The 16,658-nt window shown below is 42.4% G+C and overlaps 1 protein-coding gene across 1 annotated transcript in view; it reads left to right on the top strand.

Annotated features, from left to right (window-relative positions):
• Positions 1-16,658, top strand: part of col6a3 (collagen, type VI, alpha 3) — a 139,544-nt gene that overhangs the window by 66,598 nt on the left and 56,288 nt on the right.

Genomic DNA, 16,658 nt, shown 5'->3' with positions numbered 1-16,658 from the left:
TCTGATGGCACTAGAAATGGATTCCCAGCAATGCGAGACTTTGTTCAAAGAGTAGTTGATAAGCTGAATGTGGAGGAGAACAAAGACAGAGTTTCTGTGGTCCAGTACAGCAGAGATCCAGAGGCTCATTTCTATCTGAACACATACTCAACAAAGGGAGATGTCACTGATAGTATTAGAAACCTGAGACACAAAGGTGGAAGACCCCTCAACACTGGGGCAGCTCTCCAGTTTGCTAAGGACAATGTGTTTACTGCTTCTGCTGGGAGCAGACGTCTGGAAGGCGTTCCTCAGCTCCTGATTTTGCTGAGTGGCGGAAGGTCCAACGATAATGTCGATTCACCAGCTTCTGCACTGAAAGAGCTTGGAGTTTTGACCTTTGCAATTGGGACAAGAGGCTCTGACAGTAGAGAGTTGCAGAAGATATCCCAAGATCCTAGTCATGCTCTTTCAGTGTCAGAATTCACTGACCTTCCCAACGTCCAAGAGCAGCTTCTTACCTCCGTGGACACGGTTGTGGTCCCTAAGACTACTGAAGCGCCAACCCTTTTAGGTATGTCAGCTTTTTTCCAGTGTCAGACAATGATTTTGCTTTTTTTCCTTGATTAATTGTCATTTCTGATGACCAACCATTCAGTAAGGAAATGATAATTATTGCATTTTTCACCCCAGATGTAGTATGTTTTAGTATAGCAATGACTTTGAATAATGCGTTTCATTTGAGTTCAATGGGAAAGGTAACCTAGGGTTTCTGAACATACAATTCTCATGAGTGCTTTTTGTTTTTTGAGAAAATTCTGTTGACCCAATGTCATGCAATTATCACTGTCTTAAATTGATGGTTTCTGTCTTCAACTTAATTTCTCTCAGTTGATGACAAGGCCAAAAAGGATGTTGTGTTCCTTCTGGATGGGTCTGATGGCACTAGAAATGGATTCCCAGCAATGCGAGACTTTGTTCAAAGAGTAGTTGATAAGCTGAATGTGGAGGAGAACAAAGACAGAGTTTCTGTGGTCCAGTACAGCAGAGATCCAGAGGCTCATTTCTATCTGAACACATACTCAACAAAGGGAGATGTCACTGATAGTATTAGAAACCTGAGACACAAAGGTGGAAGACCCCTCAACACTGGGGCAGCTCTCCAGTTTGTTAAGGACAGTGTGTTTACTGCTTCTGCTGGGAGCAGACGTCTGGAAGGCGTTCCTCAGCTCCTGATTTTGCTGAGTGGCGGAAGGTCCTACGATAATGTCGATTCACCAGCTTCTGCACTGAAAGAGCTTGGAGTTTTGACCTTTGCAATTGGGACAAGAGGCTCTGACAGTAGAGAGTTGCAGAAGATATCCCAAGATCCTAGTCATGCTCTTTCAGTGTCAGAATTCACTGACCTTCCCAATGTCCAAGAGCAGCTTCTTACCTCTGTGGACACGGTTGTGGCCCGTAATGCAACTGAAGCGCCAACCGTTTTAGGTATGTCAGCTTTTTTCCAGTGTCAGACAATGATTTTGCTTTTTTTCCTTGATTAATTGTCATTTCTGATGACCAACCATTCAGTAAGGAAATGATAATTATTGCTTTTTTCACCCCAGATGTAGTATGTTTTAGTATAGCAATGACTTTGAATAATGCGTTTCATTTTAGTTCAATGGGAAAGGTAACCTAGGGTTTCTGAACATACAATTCTCATGAGTGCTTTTTGTTTTTTGAGAAAATTCTGTTGACCCAATGTCATGCAATTATCACTGTCTTAAATTGATGGTTTCTGTCTTCAACTTAATTTCTCTCAGTTGATGACAAGGCCAAAAAGGATGTTGTGTTCCTTCTGGATGGGTCTGATGGCACTAGGAATGGATTCCCAGCAATGCGAGACTTTGTTCAAAGAGTAGTTGATAAGCTGAATGTGGAGGAGAACAAAGACAGAGTTTCTGTGGTCCAGTACAGCAGAGATCCAGAGGCTCATTTCTATCTGAACACATACTCAACAAAGGGAGATGTCACTGATGGTATTAGAAACCTGAGACACAAAGGTGGAAGACCCCTCAACACTGGGGCAGCTCTCCAGTTTGCTAAGGACAATGTGTTTACTGCTTCTGCTGGGAGCAGACGTCTGGAAGGCGTTCCTCAGCTCCTGATTTTGCTGAGTGGCGGAAGGTCCAACGATAATGTCGATTCACCAGCTTCTGCACTGAAAGAGCTTGGAGTTTTGACCTTTGCAATTGGGACAAGAGGCTCTGACAGTAGAGAGTTGCAGAAGATATCCCAAGATCCTAGTCATGCTCTTTCAGTGTCAGAATTCACTGACCTTCCCAACGTCCAAGAGCAGCTTCTTACCTCCGTGGACACGGTTGTGGTCCCTAAGACTACTGAAGCGCCAACCCTTTTAGGTATGTCAGCTTTTTTCCAGTGTCAGACAATGATTTTGCTTTTTTTCCTTGATTAATTGTCATTTCTGATGACCAACCATTCAGTAAGGAAATGATAATTATTGCATTTTTCACCCCAGATATAGTATGTTTTAGTATAGCAATGACTTTGAATAATGCGTTTCATTTGAGGTCAAAGGGAAAGGTAACCTAGGGTTTCTGAACATACAATTCTCATGAGTGCTTTTTGTTTTTTGAGAAAATTCTGTTGACCCAATGTCATGCAATTATCACTGTCTTAAATTGATGGTTTCTGTCTTCAACTTAATTTCTCTCAGTTGATGACAAGGCCAAAAAGGATGTTGTGTTCCTTCTGGATGGGTCTGATGGCACTAGAAATGGATTCCCAGCAATGCGAGACTTTGTTCAAAGAGTAGTTGATAAGCTGAATGTGGAGGAGAACAAAGACAGAGTTTCTGTGGTCCAGTACAGCAGAGATCCAGAGGCTCATTTCTATCTGAACACATACTCAACAAAGGGAGATGTCACTGATAGTATTAGAAACCTGAGACACAAAGGTGGAAGACCCCTCAACACTGGGGCAGCTCTCCAGTTTGTTAAGGACAGTGTGTTTACTGCTTCTGCTGGGAGCAGACGTCTGGAAGGCGTTCCTCAGCTCCTGATTTTGCTGAGTGGCGGAAGGTCCTACGATAATGTCGATTCACCAGCTTCAGCACTGAAAGAGCTTGGAGTTTTGACCTTTGCAATTGGGACAAGAGGCTCTGACAGTAGAGAGTTGCAGAAGATATCCCAAGATCCTAGTCATGCTCTTTCAGTGTCAGAATTCACTGACCTTCCCAATGTCCAAGAGCAGCTTCTTACCTCTGTGGACACGGTTGTGGCCCGTAATGCAACTGAAGCGCCAACCGTTTTAGGTATGTCAGCTTTTTTCCAGTGTCAGACAATGATTTTGCTTTTTTTCCTTGATTAATTGTCATTTCTGATGACCAACCATTCAGTAAGGAAATGATAATTATTGAATTTTTCACCCCAGATGTAGTATGTTTTAGTATAGCAATGACTTTGAATAATGCGTTTCATTTGAGTTCAATGGGAAAGGTAACCTAGGGTTTCTGAACATACAATTCTCATGAGTGCTTTTTGTTTTTTGAGAAAATTCTGTTGACCCAATGTCATGCAATTATCACTGTCTTAAATTGATGGTTTCTGTCTTCAACTTAATTTCTCTCAGTTGATGACAAGGCCAAAAAGGATGTTGTGTTCCTTCTGGATGGGTCTGATGGCACTAGAAATGGATTCCCAGCAATGCGAGACTTTGTTCAAAGAGTAGTTGATAAGCTGAATGTGGAGGAGAACAAAGACAGAGTTTCTGTGGTCCAGTTCAGCAGAGATCCAGAGGCTCATTTCTATCTGAACACATACTCAACAAAGGGAGATGTCACTGATAGTATTAGAAACCTGAGACACAAAGGTGGAAGACCCCTCAACACTGGGGCAGCTCTCCAGTTTGTTAAGGACAGTGTGTTTACTGCTTCTGCTGGGAGCAGACGTCTGGAAGGCGTTCCTCAGCTCCTGATTTTGCTGAGTGGCGGAAGGTCCAACGATAATTTCGATTCACCAGCTTCTGCACTGAAAGAGCTTGGAGTTTTGACCTTTGCAATTGGGACAAGAGGCTCTGACAGTAGAGAGTTGCAGAAGATATCCCAAGATCCTAGTCATGCTCTTTCAGTGTCAGAATTCACTGACCTTCCCAACGTCCAAGAGCAGCTTCTTACCTCTGTGGACACGGTTGTGGCCCGTAATGCAACTGAAGCGCCAACCGTTTTAGGTATGTCAGCTTTTTTCCAGTGTCAGACAATGATTTTGCTTTTTTTCCTTGATTAATTGTCATTTCTGATGACCAACCATTCAGTAAGGAAATGATAATTATTGCATTTTTCACCCCAGATGTAGTATGTTTTAGTATAGCAATGACTTTGAATAATGCGTTTCATTTTAGTTCAATGGGAAAGGTAACCTAGGGTTTCTGAACATACAATTCTCATGAGTGCTTTTTGTTTTTTGAGAAAATTCTGTTGACCCAATGTCATGCAATTATCACTGTCTTAAATTGATGGTTTCTGTCTTCAACTTAATTTCTCTCAGTTGATGACAAGGCCAAAAAGGATGTTGTGTTCCTTCTGGATGGGTCTGATGGCACTAGAAATGGATTCCCAGCAATGCGAGACTTTGTTCAAAGAGTAGTTGACAAGCTGAATGTGGAGGAGAACAAAGACAGAGTTTCTGTGGTCCAGTACAGCAGAGATCCAGAGGCTCATTTCTATCTGAACACATACTCAACAAAGGGAGATGTCACTGATAGTATTAGAAACCTGAGACACAAAGGTGGAAGACCCCTCAACACTGGGGCAGCTCTCCAGTTTGTTAAGGACAATGTGTTTACTGCTTCTGCTGGGAGCAGACGTCTGGAAGGCGTTCCTCAGCTCCTGATTTTGCTGAGTGGCGGAAGGTCCTACGATAATGTCGATTCACCAGCTTCTGCACTGAAAGAGCTTGGAGTTTTGACCTTTGCAATTGGGACAAGAGGCTCTGACAGTAGAGAGTTGCAGAAGATATCCCAAGATCCTAGTCATGCTCTTTCAGTGTCAGAATTCACTGACCTTCCCAACGTCCAAGAGCAGCTTCTTACCTCTGTGGACACGGTTGTGGCCCGTAATGCAACTGAAGCGCCAACCGTTTTAGGTATGTCAGCTTTTTTCCAGTGTCAGACAATGATTTTGCTTTTTTTCCTTGATTAATTGTCATTTCTGATGACCAACCATTCAGTAAGGAAATGATAATTATTGCATTTTTCACCCCAGATGTAGTATGTTTTAGTATAGCAATGACTTTGAATAATGCGTTTCATTTGAGTTCAATGGGAAAGGTAACCTAGGGTTTCTGAACATACAATTCTCATGAGTGCTTTTTGTTTTTTGAGAAAATTCTGTTGACCCAATGTCATGCAATTATCACTGTCTTAAATTGATGGTTTCTGTCTTCAACTTAATTTCTCTCAGTTGATGACAAGGCCAAAAAGGATGTTGTGTTCCTTCTGGATGGGTCTGATGGCACTAGAAATGGATTCCCAGCAATGCGAGACTTTGTTCAAAGAGTAGTTGATAAGCTGAATGTGGAGGAGAACAAAGACAGAGTTTCTGTGGTCCAGTACAGCAGAGATCCAGAGGCTCATTTCTATCTGAACACATACTCAACAAAGGGAGATGTCACTGATAGTATTAGAAACCTGAGACACAAAGGTGGAAGACCCCTCAACACTGGGGCAGCTCTCCAGTTTGTTAAGGACAATGTGTTTACTGCTTCTGCTGGGAGCAGACGTCTGGAAGGCGTTCCTCAGCTCCTGATTTTGCTGAGTGGCGGAAGGTCCTACGATAATGTCGATTCACCAGCTTCTGCACTGAAAGAGCTTGGAGTTTTGACCTTTGCAATTGGGACAAGAGGCTCTGACAGTAGAGAGTTGCAGAAGATATCCCAAGATCCTAGTCATGCTCTTTCAGTGTCAGAATTCACTGACCTTCCCAATGTCCAAGAGCAGCTTCTTACCTCCGTGGACACGGTTGTGGTCCCTAAGACTACTGAAGCGCCAACCCTTTTAGGTATGTCAGCTTTTTTCCAGTGTCAGACAATGATTTTGCTTTTTTTCCTTGATTAATTGTCATTTCTGATGACCAACCATTCAGTAAGGAAATGATAATTATTGCATTTTTCACCCCAGATGTAGTATGTTTTAGTATAGCAATGACTTTGAATAATGCGTTTCATTTGAGTTCAATGGGAAAGGTAACCTAGGGTTTCTGAACATACAATTCTCATGAGTGCTTTTTGTTTTTTGAGAAAATTCTGTTGACCCAATGTCATGCAATTATCACTGTCTTAAATTGATGGTTTCTGTCTTCAACTTAATTTCTCTCAGTTGATGACAAGGCCAAAAAGGATGTTGTGTTCCTTCTGGATGGGTCTGATGGCACTAGAAATGGATTCCCAGCAATGCGAGACTTTGTTCAAAGAGTAGTTGATAAGCTGAATGTGGAGGAGAACAAAGACAGAGTTTCTGTGGTCCAGTACAGCAGAGATCCAGAGGCTCATTTCTATCTGAACACATACTCAACAAAGGGAGATGTCACTGATAGTATTAGAAACCTGAGACACAAAGGTGGAAGACCCCTCAACACTGGGGCAGCTCTCCAGTTTGCTAAGGACAATGTGTTTACTGCTTCTGCTGGGAGCAGACGTCTGGAAGGCGTTCCTCAGCTCCTGATTTTGCTGAGTGGCGGAAGGTCCAACGATAATGTCGATTCACCAGCTTCTGCACTGAAAGAGCTTGGAGTTTTGACCTTTGCAATTGGGACAAGAGGCTCTGACAGTAGAGAGTTGCAGAAGATATCCCAAGATCCTAGTCATGCTCTTTCAGTGTCAGAATTCACTGACCTTCCCAACGTCCAAGAGCAGCTTCTTACCTCTGTGGACACGGTTGTGGCCCGTAATGCAACTGAAGCGCCAACCGTTTTAGGTATGTCAGCTTTTTTCCAGTGTCAGACAATGATTTTGCTTTTTTTCCTTGATTAATTGTCATTTCTGATGACCAACCATTCAGTAAGGAAATGATAATTATTGCATTTTTCACCCCAGATGTAGTATGTTTTAGTATAGCAATGACTTTGAATAATGCGTTTCATTTGAGTTCAATGGGAAAGGTAACCTAGGGTTTCTGAACATACAATTCTCATGAGTGCTTTTTGTTTTTTGAGAAAATTCTGTTGACCCAATGTCATGCAATTATCACTGTCTTAAATTGATGGTTTCTGTCTTCAACTTAATTTCTCTCAGTTGATGACAAGGCCAAAAAGGATGTTGTGTTCCTTCTGGATGGGTCTGATGGCACTAGAAATGGATTCCCAGCAATGCGAGACTTTGTTCAAAGAGTAGTTGATAAGCTGAATGTGGAGGAGAACAAAGACAGAGTTTCTGTGGTCCAGTACAGCAGAGATCCAGAGGCTCATTTCTATCTGAACACATACTCAACAAAGGGAGATGTCACTGATAGTATTAGAAACCTGAGACACAAAGGTGGAAGACCCCTCAACACTGGGGCAGCTCTCCAGTTTGTTAAGGACAATGTGTTTACTGCTTCTGCTGGGAGCAGACGTCTGGAAGGCGTTCCTCAGCTCCTGATTTTGCTGAGTGGCGGAAGGTCCTACGATAATGTCGATTCACCAGCTTCTGCACTGAAAGAGCTTGGAGTTTTGACCTTTGCAATTGGGACAAGAGGCTCTGACAGTAGAGAGTTGCAGAAGATATCCCAAGATCCTAGTCATGCTCTTTCAGTGTCAGAATTCACTGACCTTCCCAATGTCCAAGAGCAGCTTCTTACCTCCGTGGACACGGTTGTGGTCCCTAAGACTACTGAAGCGCCAACCCTTTTAGGTATGTCAGCTTTTTTCCAGTGTCAGACAATGATTTTGCTTTTTTTCCTTGATTAATTGTCATTTCTGATGACCAACCATTCAGTAAGGAAATGATAATTATTGCATTTTTCACCCCAGATGTAGTATGTTTTAGTATAGCAATGACTTTGAATAATGCGTTTCATTTGAGTTCAATGGGAAAGGTAACCTAGGGTTTCTGAACATACAATTCTCATGAGTGCTTTTTGTTTTTTGAGAAAATTCTGTTGACCCAATGTCATGCAATTATCACTGTCTTAAATTGATGGTTTCTGTCTTCAACTTAATTTCTCTCAGTTGATGACAAGGCCAAAAAGGATGTTGTGTTCCTTCTGGATGGGTCTGATGGCACTAGAAATGGATTCCCAGCAATGCGAGACTTTGTTCAAAGAGTAGTTGATAAGCTGAATGTGGAGGAGAACAAAGACAGAGTTTCTGTGGTCCAGTACAGCAGAGATCCAGAGGCTCATTTCTATCTGAACACATACTCAACAAAGGGAGATGTCACTGATAGTATTAGAAACCTGAGACACAAAGGTGGAAGACCCCTCAACACTGGGGCAGCTCTCCAGTTTGCTAAGGACAATGTGTTTACTGCTTCTGCTGGGAGCAGACGTCTGGAAGGCGTTCCTCAGCTCCTGATTTTGCTGAGTGGCGGAAGGTCCAACGATAATGTCGATTCACCAGCTTCTGCACTGAAAGAGCTTGGAGTTTTGACCTTTGCAATTGGGACAAGAGGCTCTGACAGTAGAGAGTTGCAGAAGATATCCCAAGATCCTAGTCATGCTCTTTCAGTGTCAGAATTCACTGACCTTCCCAACGTCCAAGAGCAGCTTCTTACCTCTGTGGACACAGTTGTGGCCCGTAATGCAACTGAAGCGCCAACCGTTTTAGGTATGTCAGCTTTTTTCCAGTGTCAGACAATGATTTTGCTTTTTTTCCTTGATTAATTGTCATTTCTGATGACCAACCATCCAGTAAGGAAATGATAATTATTGCATTTTTCACCCCAGATGTAGTATGTTTTAGTATAGCAATGACTTTGAATAATGCGTTTCATTTGAGGTCAAAGGGAAAGGTAACCTAGGGTATCTGAACATACAATTCTCATGAGTGCTTTTTGTTTTTTGAGAAAATTCTGTTGACCCAATGTCATGCAATTATCACTGTCTTAAATTGATGGTTTCTGTCTTCAACTTAATTTCTCTCAGTTGATGACAAAGCCAAGAAGGATGTTGTGTTCCTTCTGGATGGGTCTGATGGCACTAGAAATGGATTCCCAGCAATGCGAGACTTTGTTCAAAGAGTAGTTGATAAGCTGAATGTGGAGGAGAACAAAGACAGAGTTTCTGTGGTCCAGTACAGCAGAGATCCAGTGGCTCATTTCTATCTGAACACATACTCAACAAAGGGAGATGTCACTGATAGTATTAGAAACCTGAGACACAAAGGTGGAATACCCCTCAACACTGGGGCAGCTCTCCAGTTTGTTAAGGACAATGTGTTTACTGCTTCTGCTGGGAGCAGACGTCTGGAAGGCGTTCCTCAGCTCCTGATTTTGCTGAGTGGCGGAAGGTCCTACGATAATGTCGATTCACCAGCTTCTGCACTGAAAGAGCTTGGAGTTTTGACCTTTGCAATTGGGACAAGAGGCTCTGACAGTAGAGAGTTGCAGAAGATATCCCAAGATCCTAGTCATGCTCTTTCAGTGTCAGAATTCACTGACCTTCCCAACGTCCAAGAGCAGCTTCTTACCTCCGTGGACACGGTTGTGGTCCCTAAGACTACTGAAGCGCCAACCCTTTTAGGTATGTCAACTTTTTCCAGTGTCAGACAATGATTTTGCTTTTTTTCCTTGATTAATTGTCATTTCTGATGACCAACCATTCAGTAAGGAAATTATAATTATTGCATTTTTCACCCGAGATGTAGTATGTTTTAGTATAGCAATGACTTTGAATAATGCGTTTCATTTGAGTTCAATGGGAAAGGTAACCTAGGGTTTCTGAACATACAATTCTCATGAGTGCTTTTTGTTTTTTGAGAAAATTCTGTTGACCCAATGTCATGCAATTATCACTGTCTTAAATTGATGGTTTCTGTCTTCAACTTAATTTCTCTCAGTTGATGACAAGGCCAAAAAGGATGTTGTGTTCCTTCTGGATGGGTCTGATGGCACTAGAAATGGATTCCCAGCAATGCGAGACTTTGTTCAAAGAGTAGTTGATAAGCTGAATGTGGAGGAGAACAAAGACAGAGTTTCTGTGGTCCAGTACAGCAGAGATCCAGAGGCTCATTTCTATCTGAACACATACTCAACAAAGGGAGATGTCACTGATAGTATTAGAAACCTGAGACACAAAGGTGGAAGACCCCTCAACACTGGGGCAGCTCTCCAGTTTGCTAAGGACAATGTGTTTACTGCTTCTGCTGGGAGCAGACGTCTGGAAGGCGTTCCTCAGCTCCTGATTTTGCTGAGTGGCGGAAGGTCCAACGATAATGTCGATTCACCAGCTTCTGCACTGAAAGAGCTTGGAGTTTTGACCTTTGCAATTGGGACAAGAGGCTCTGACAGTAGAGAGTTGCAGAAGATATCCCAAGATCCTAGTCATGCTCTTTCAGTGTCAGAATTCACTGACCTTCCCAATGTCCAAGAGCAGCTTCTTACCTCTGTGGACACAGTTGTGGCCCGTAATGCAACTGAAGCGCCAACCGTTTTAGGTATGTCAGCTTTTTTCCAGTGTCAGACAATGATTTTGCTTTTTTTCCTTGATTAATTGTCATTTCTGATGACCAACCATTCAGTAAGGAAATGATAATTATTGAATTTTTCACCCCAGATGTAGTATGTTTTAGTATAGCAATGACTTTGAATAATGCGTTTCATTTGAGTTCAATGGGAAAGGTAACCTAGGGTTTCTGAACATACAATTCTCATGAGTGCTTTTTGTTTTTTGAGAAAATTCTGTTGACCCAATGTCATGCAATTATCACTGTCTTAAACTGATGGTTTCTGTCTTCAACTTAATTTCTCTCAGTTGATGACAAGGCCAAAAAGGATGTTGTGTTCCTTCTGGATGGGTCTGATGGCACTAGAAATGGATTCCCAGCAATGCGAGACTTTGTTCAAAGAGTAGTTGATAAGCTGAATGTGGAGGAGAACAAAGACAGAGTTTCTGTGGTCCAGTACAGCAGAGATCCAGAGGCTCATTTCTATCTGAACACATACTCAACAAAGGGAGATGTCACTGATAGTATTAGAAACCTGAGACACAAAGGTGGAAGACCCCTCAACACTGGGGCAGCTCTCCAGTTTGTTAAGGACAATGTGTTTACTGCTTCTGCTGGGAGCAGACGTCTGGAAGGCGTTCCTCAGCTCCTGATTTTGCTGAGTGGCGGAAGGTCCTACGATAATGTCGATTCACCAGCTTCTGCACTGAAAGAGCTTGGAGTTTTGACCTTTGCAATTGGGACAAGAGGCTCTGACAGTAGAGAGTTGCAGAAGATATCCCAAGATCCTAGTCATGCTCTTTCAGTGTCAGAATTCACTGACCTTCCCAACGTCCAAGAGCAGCTTCTTACCTCCGTGGACACGGTTGTGGTCCCTAAGACTACTGAATCGCCAACCCTTTTAGGTATGTCAGCTTTTTCCAGTGTCAGACAATGATTTTGCTTTTTTTCCTTGATTAATTGTCATTTCTGATGACCAACCATTCAGTAAGGAAATGATAATTATTGCATTTTTCACCCGAGATGTAGTATGTTTTAGTATAGCAATGACTTTGAATAATGCGTTTCATTTGAGTTCAATGGGAAAGGTAACCTAGGGTTTCTGAACATACAATTCTCATGAGTGCTTTTTGTTTTTTGAGAAAATTCTGTTGACCCAATGTCATGCAATTATCACTGTCTTAAATTGATGGTTTCTGTCTTCAACTTAATTTCTCTCAGTTGATGACAAGGCCAAAAAGGATGTTGTGTTCCTTCTGGATGGGTCTGATGGCACTAGAAATGGATTCCCAGCAATGCGAGACTTTGTTCAAAGAGTAGTTGATAAGCTGAATGTGGAGGAGAACAAAGACAGAGTTTCTGTGGTCCAGTACAGCAGAGATCCAGAGGCTCATTTCTATCTGAACACATACTCAACAAAGGGAGATGTCACTGATAGTATTAGAAACCTGAGACACAAAGGTGGAAGACCCCTCAACACTGGGGCAGCTCTCCAGTTTGCTAAGGACAATGTGTTTACTGCTTCTGCTGGGAGCAGACGTCTGGAAGGCGTTCCTCAGCTCCTGATTTTGCTGAGTGGCGGAAGGTCCAACGATAATGTCGATTCACCAGCTTCTGCACTGAAAGAGTTTGGAGTTTTGACCTTTGCAATTGGGACAAGAGGCTCTGACAGTAGAGAGTTGCAGAAGATATCCCAAGATCCTAGTCATGCTCTTTCAGTGTCAGAATTCACTGACCTTCCCAACGTCCAAGAGCAGCTTCTTACCTCTGTGGACACAGTTGTGGCCCGTAATGCAACTGAAGCGCCAACCGTTTTAGGTATGTCAGCTTTTTTCCAGTGTCAGACAATGATTTTGCTTTTTTTCCTTGATTAATTGTCATTTCTGATGACCAACCATTCAGTAAGGAAATGATAATTATTGCATTTTTCACCACAGACGTAGTATGTTTTAGTATAGCAATGACTTCGAATAATGCGTTTCATTTGAGGTCAAAGGGAAAGGTAACCTAGGGTTTCTGAACATACAATTCTCATGAGTGCTTTTTGTTTTTTGAGAAAATTCTGTTGACCCAATGTCATGCAATTATCACTGTCTTAAATTGATGGTTTCTGTCTTCAACTTAATTTCTCTCAGTTGATGACAAGGCCAAGAAGGATGTTGTGTTCCTTCTGGATGGGTCTGATGGCACTAGAAATGGATTCCCAGCAATGCGAGACTTTGTTCAAAGAGTAGTTGATAAGCTGAATGTGGAGGAGAACAAAGACAGAGTTTCTGTGGTCCAGTACAGCAGAGATCCAGTGGCTCATTTCTATCTGAACACATACTCAACAAAGGGAGATGTCACTGATAGTATTAGAAACCTGAGACACAAAGGTGGAAGACCCCTCAACACTGGGGCAGCTCTCCAGTTTGTTAAGGACAATGTGTTTACTGCTTCTGCTGGGAGCAGACGTCTGGAAGGCGTTCCTCAGCTCCTGATTTTGCTGAGTGGCGGAAGGTCCTACGATAATGTCGATTCACCAGCTTCTGCACTGAAAGAGCTTGGAGTTTTGACCTTTGCAATTGGGACAAGAGGCTCTGACAGTAGAGAGTTGCAGAAGATATCCCAAGATCCTAGTCATGCTCTTTCAGTGTCAGAATTCACTGACCTTCCCAACGTCCAAGAGCAGCTTCTTACCTCTGTGGACACAGTTGTGGCCCGTAATGCAACTGAAGCGCCAACCGTTTTAGGTATGTCAGCTTTTTTCCAGTGTCAGACAATGATTTTGCTTTTTTTCCTTGATTAATTGTCATTTCTGATGACCAACCATTCAGTCAGGAAATGATAATTATTGCATTTTTCACCCCAGATGTAGTAGGTTTTAGTATAGCAATGACTTTGAATAATGCGTTTCATTTGGGGTCAAAGGGAAAGGTAACCTAGGGTTTCTGAACATACAATTCTCATGAGTGCTTTTTGTTTTTTGAGAAAATTCTGTTGACCCAATGTCATGCAATTATCACTGTCTTAAATTGATGGTTTCTGTCTTCAACTTAATTTCTCTCAGTTGATGACAAGGCCAAGAAGGATGTTGTGTTCCTTCTGGATGGGTCTGATGGCACTAGAAATGGATTCCCAGCAATGCGAGACTTTGTTCAAAGAGTAGTTGATAAGCTGAATGTGGAGGAGAACAAAGACAGAGTTTCTGTGGTCCAGTACAGCAGAGATCCAGTGGCTCATTTCTATCTGAACACATACTCAACAAAGGGAGATGTCACTGATAGTATTAGAAACCTGAGACACAAAGGTGGAAGACCCCTCAACACTGGGGCAGCTCTCCAGTTTGTTAAGGACAATGTGTTTACTGCTTCTGCTGGGAGCAGACGTCTGGAAGGCGTTCCTCAGCTCCTGATTTTGCTGAGTGGCGGAAGGTCCTACGATAATGTCGATTCACCAGCTTCTGCACTGAAAGAGCTTGGAGTTTTGACCTTTGCAATTGGGACAAGAGGCTCTGACAGTAGAGAGTTGCAGAAGATATCCCAAGATCCTAGTCATGCTCTTTCAGTGTCAGAATTCACTGACCTTCCCAACGTCCAAGAGCAGCTTCTTACCTCCGTGGACACGGTTGTGGTCCCTAAGACTACTGAAGCGCCAACCGTTTTAGGTATGTCAGCTTTTTCCAGTGTCAGACAATGATTTTGCTTTTTTTCCTTGATTAATTGTCATTTCTGATGACCAACCATTCAGTAAGGAAATGATAATTATTGCATTTTTCACCCGAGATGTAGTATGTTTTAGTATAGCAATGACTTTGAATAATGCGTTTCATTTGAGTTCAATGGGAAAGGTAACCTAGGGTTTCTGAACATACAATTCTCATGAGTGCTTTTTGTTTTTTGAGAAAATTCTGTTGACCCAATGTCATGCAATTATCACTGTCTTAAATTGATGGTTTCTGTCTTCAACTTAATTTCTCTCAGTTGATGACAAGGCCAAAAAGGATGTTGTGTTCCTTCTGGATGGGTCTGATGGCACTAGAAATGGATTCCCAGCAATGCGAGACTTTGTTCAAAGAGTAGTTGATAAGCTGAATGTGGAGGAGAACAAAGACAGAGTTTCTGTGGTCCAGTACAGCAGAGATCCAGTGGCTCATTTCTATCTGAACACATACTCAACAAAGGGAGATGTCACTGATAGTATTAGAAACCTGAGACACAAAGGTGGAAGACCCCTCAACACTGGGGCAGCTCTCCAGTTTGTTAAGGACAATGTGTTTACTGCTTCTGCTGGGAGCAGACGTCTGGAAGGCGTTCCTCAGCTCCTGATTTTGCTGAGTGGCGGAAGGTCCTACGATAATGTCGATTCACCAGCTTCTGCACTGAAAGAGCTTGGAGTTTTGACCTTTGCAATTGGGACAAGAGGCTCTGACAGTAGAGAGTTGCAGAAGATATCCCAAGATCCTAGTCATGCTCTTTCAGTGTCAGAATTCACTGACCTTCCCAACGTCCAAGAGCAGCTTCTTACCTCCGTGGACACGGTTGTGGTCCCTAAGACTACTGAATCGCCAACCCTTTTAGGTATGTCAGCTTTTTTCCAGTGTCAGACAATGATTTTGCTTTTTTTCCTTGATTAATTGTCATTTCTGATGACCAACCATTCAGTAAGGAAATGATAATTATTGCATTTTTCACCCGAGATGTAGTATGTTTTAGTATAGCAATGACTTTGAATAATGCGTTTCATTTGAGTTCAATGGGAAAGGTAACCTAGGGTTTCTGAACATACAATTCTCATGAGTGCTTTTTGTTTTTTGAGAAAATTCTGTTGACCCAATGTCATGCAATTATCACTGTCTTAAATTGATGGTTTCTGTCTTCAACTTAATTTCTCTCAGTTGATGACAAGGCCAAAAAGGATGTTGTGTTCCTTCTGGATGGGTCTGATGGCACTAGAAATGGATTCCCAGCAATGCGAGACTTTGTTCAAAGAGTAGTTGATAAGCTGAATGTGGAGGAGAACAAAGACAGAGTTTCTGTGGTCCAGTACAGCAGAGATCCAGAGGCTCATTTCTATCTGAACACATACTCAACAAAGGGAGATGTCACTGATAGTATTAGAAACCTGAGACACAAAGGTGGAAGACCCCTCAACACTGGGGCAGCTCTCCAGTTTGCTAAGGACAATGTGTTTACTGCTTCTGCTGGGAGCAGACGTCTGGAAGGCGTTCCTCAGCTCCTGATTTTGCTGAGTGGCGGAAGGTCCAACGATAATGTCGATTCACCAGCTTCTGCACTGAAAGAGCTTGGAGTTTTGACCTTTGCAATTGGGACAAGAGGCTCTGACAGTAGAGAGTTGCAGAAGATATCCCAAGATCCTAGTCATGCTCTTTCAGTGTCAGAATTCACTGACCTTCCCAACGTCCAAGAGCAGCTTCTTACCTCTGTGGACACAGTTGTGGCCCGTAATGCAACTGAAGCGCCAACCGTTTTAGGTATGTCAGCTTTTTTCCAGTGTCAGACAATGATTTTGCTTTTTTTCCTTGATTAATTGTCATTTCTGATGACCAACCATTCAGTAAGGAAATGATAATTATTGCATTTTTCACCCGAGATGTAGTATGTTTTAGTATAGCAATGACTTTGAATAATGCGTTTCATTTGAGTTCAATGGGAAAGGTAACCTAGGGTTTCTGAACATACAATTCTCATGAGTGCTTTTTGTTTTTTGAGAAAATTCTGTTGACCCAATGTCATGCAATTATCACTGTCTTAAATTGATGGTTTCTGTCTTCAACTTAATTTCTCTCAGTTGATGACAAGGCCAAAAAGGATGTTGTGTTCCTTCTGGATGGGTCTGATGGCACTAGAAATGGATTCCCAGCAATGCGAGACTTTGTTCAAAGAGTAGTTGATAAGCTGAATGTGGAGGAGAACAAAGACAGAGTTTCTGTGGTCCAGTACAGCAGAGATCCAGAGGCTCATTTCTATCTGAACACATACTCAACAAAGGGAGATGTCACTGATAGTATTAGAAACCTGAGACACAAAGGTGGAAGACCCCT

This window comes from Conger conger, chromosome 17 (assembly GCF_963514075.1).
Source record: "Conger conger chromosome 17, fConCon1.1, whole genome shotgun sequence".
In the NCBI taxonomy this organism is placed as follows: domain Eukaryota; kingdom Metazoa; phylum Chordata; class Actinopteri; order Anguilliformes; family Congridae; genus Conger; species Conger conger.
The sequence above is the reverse complement of the archived record's forward strand: the minus strand, read 5'-3'. Positions and strand labels throughout refer to the sequence as shown.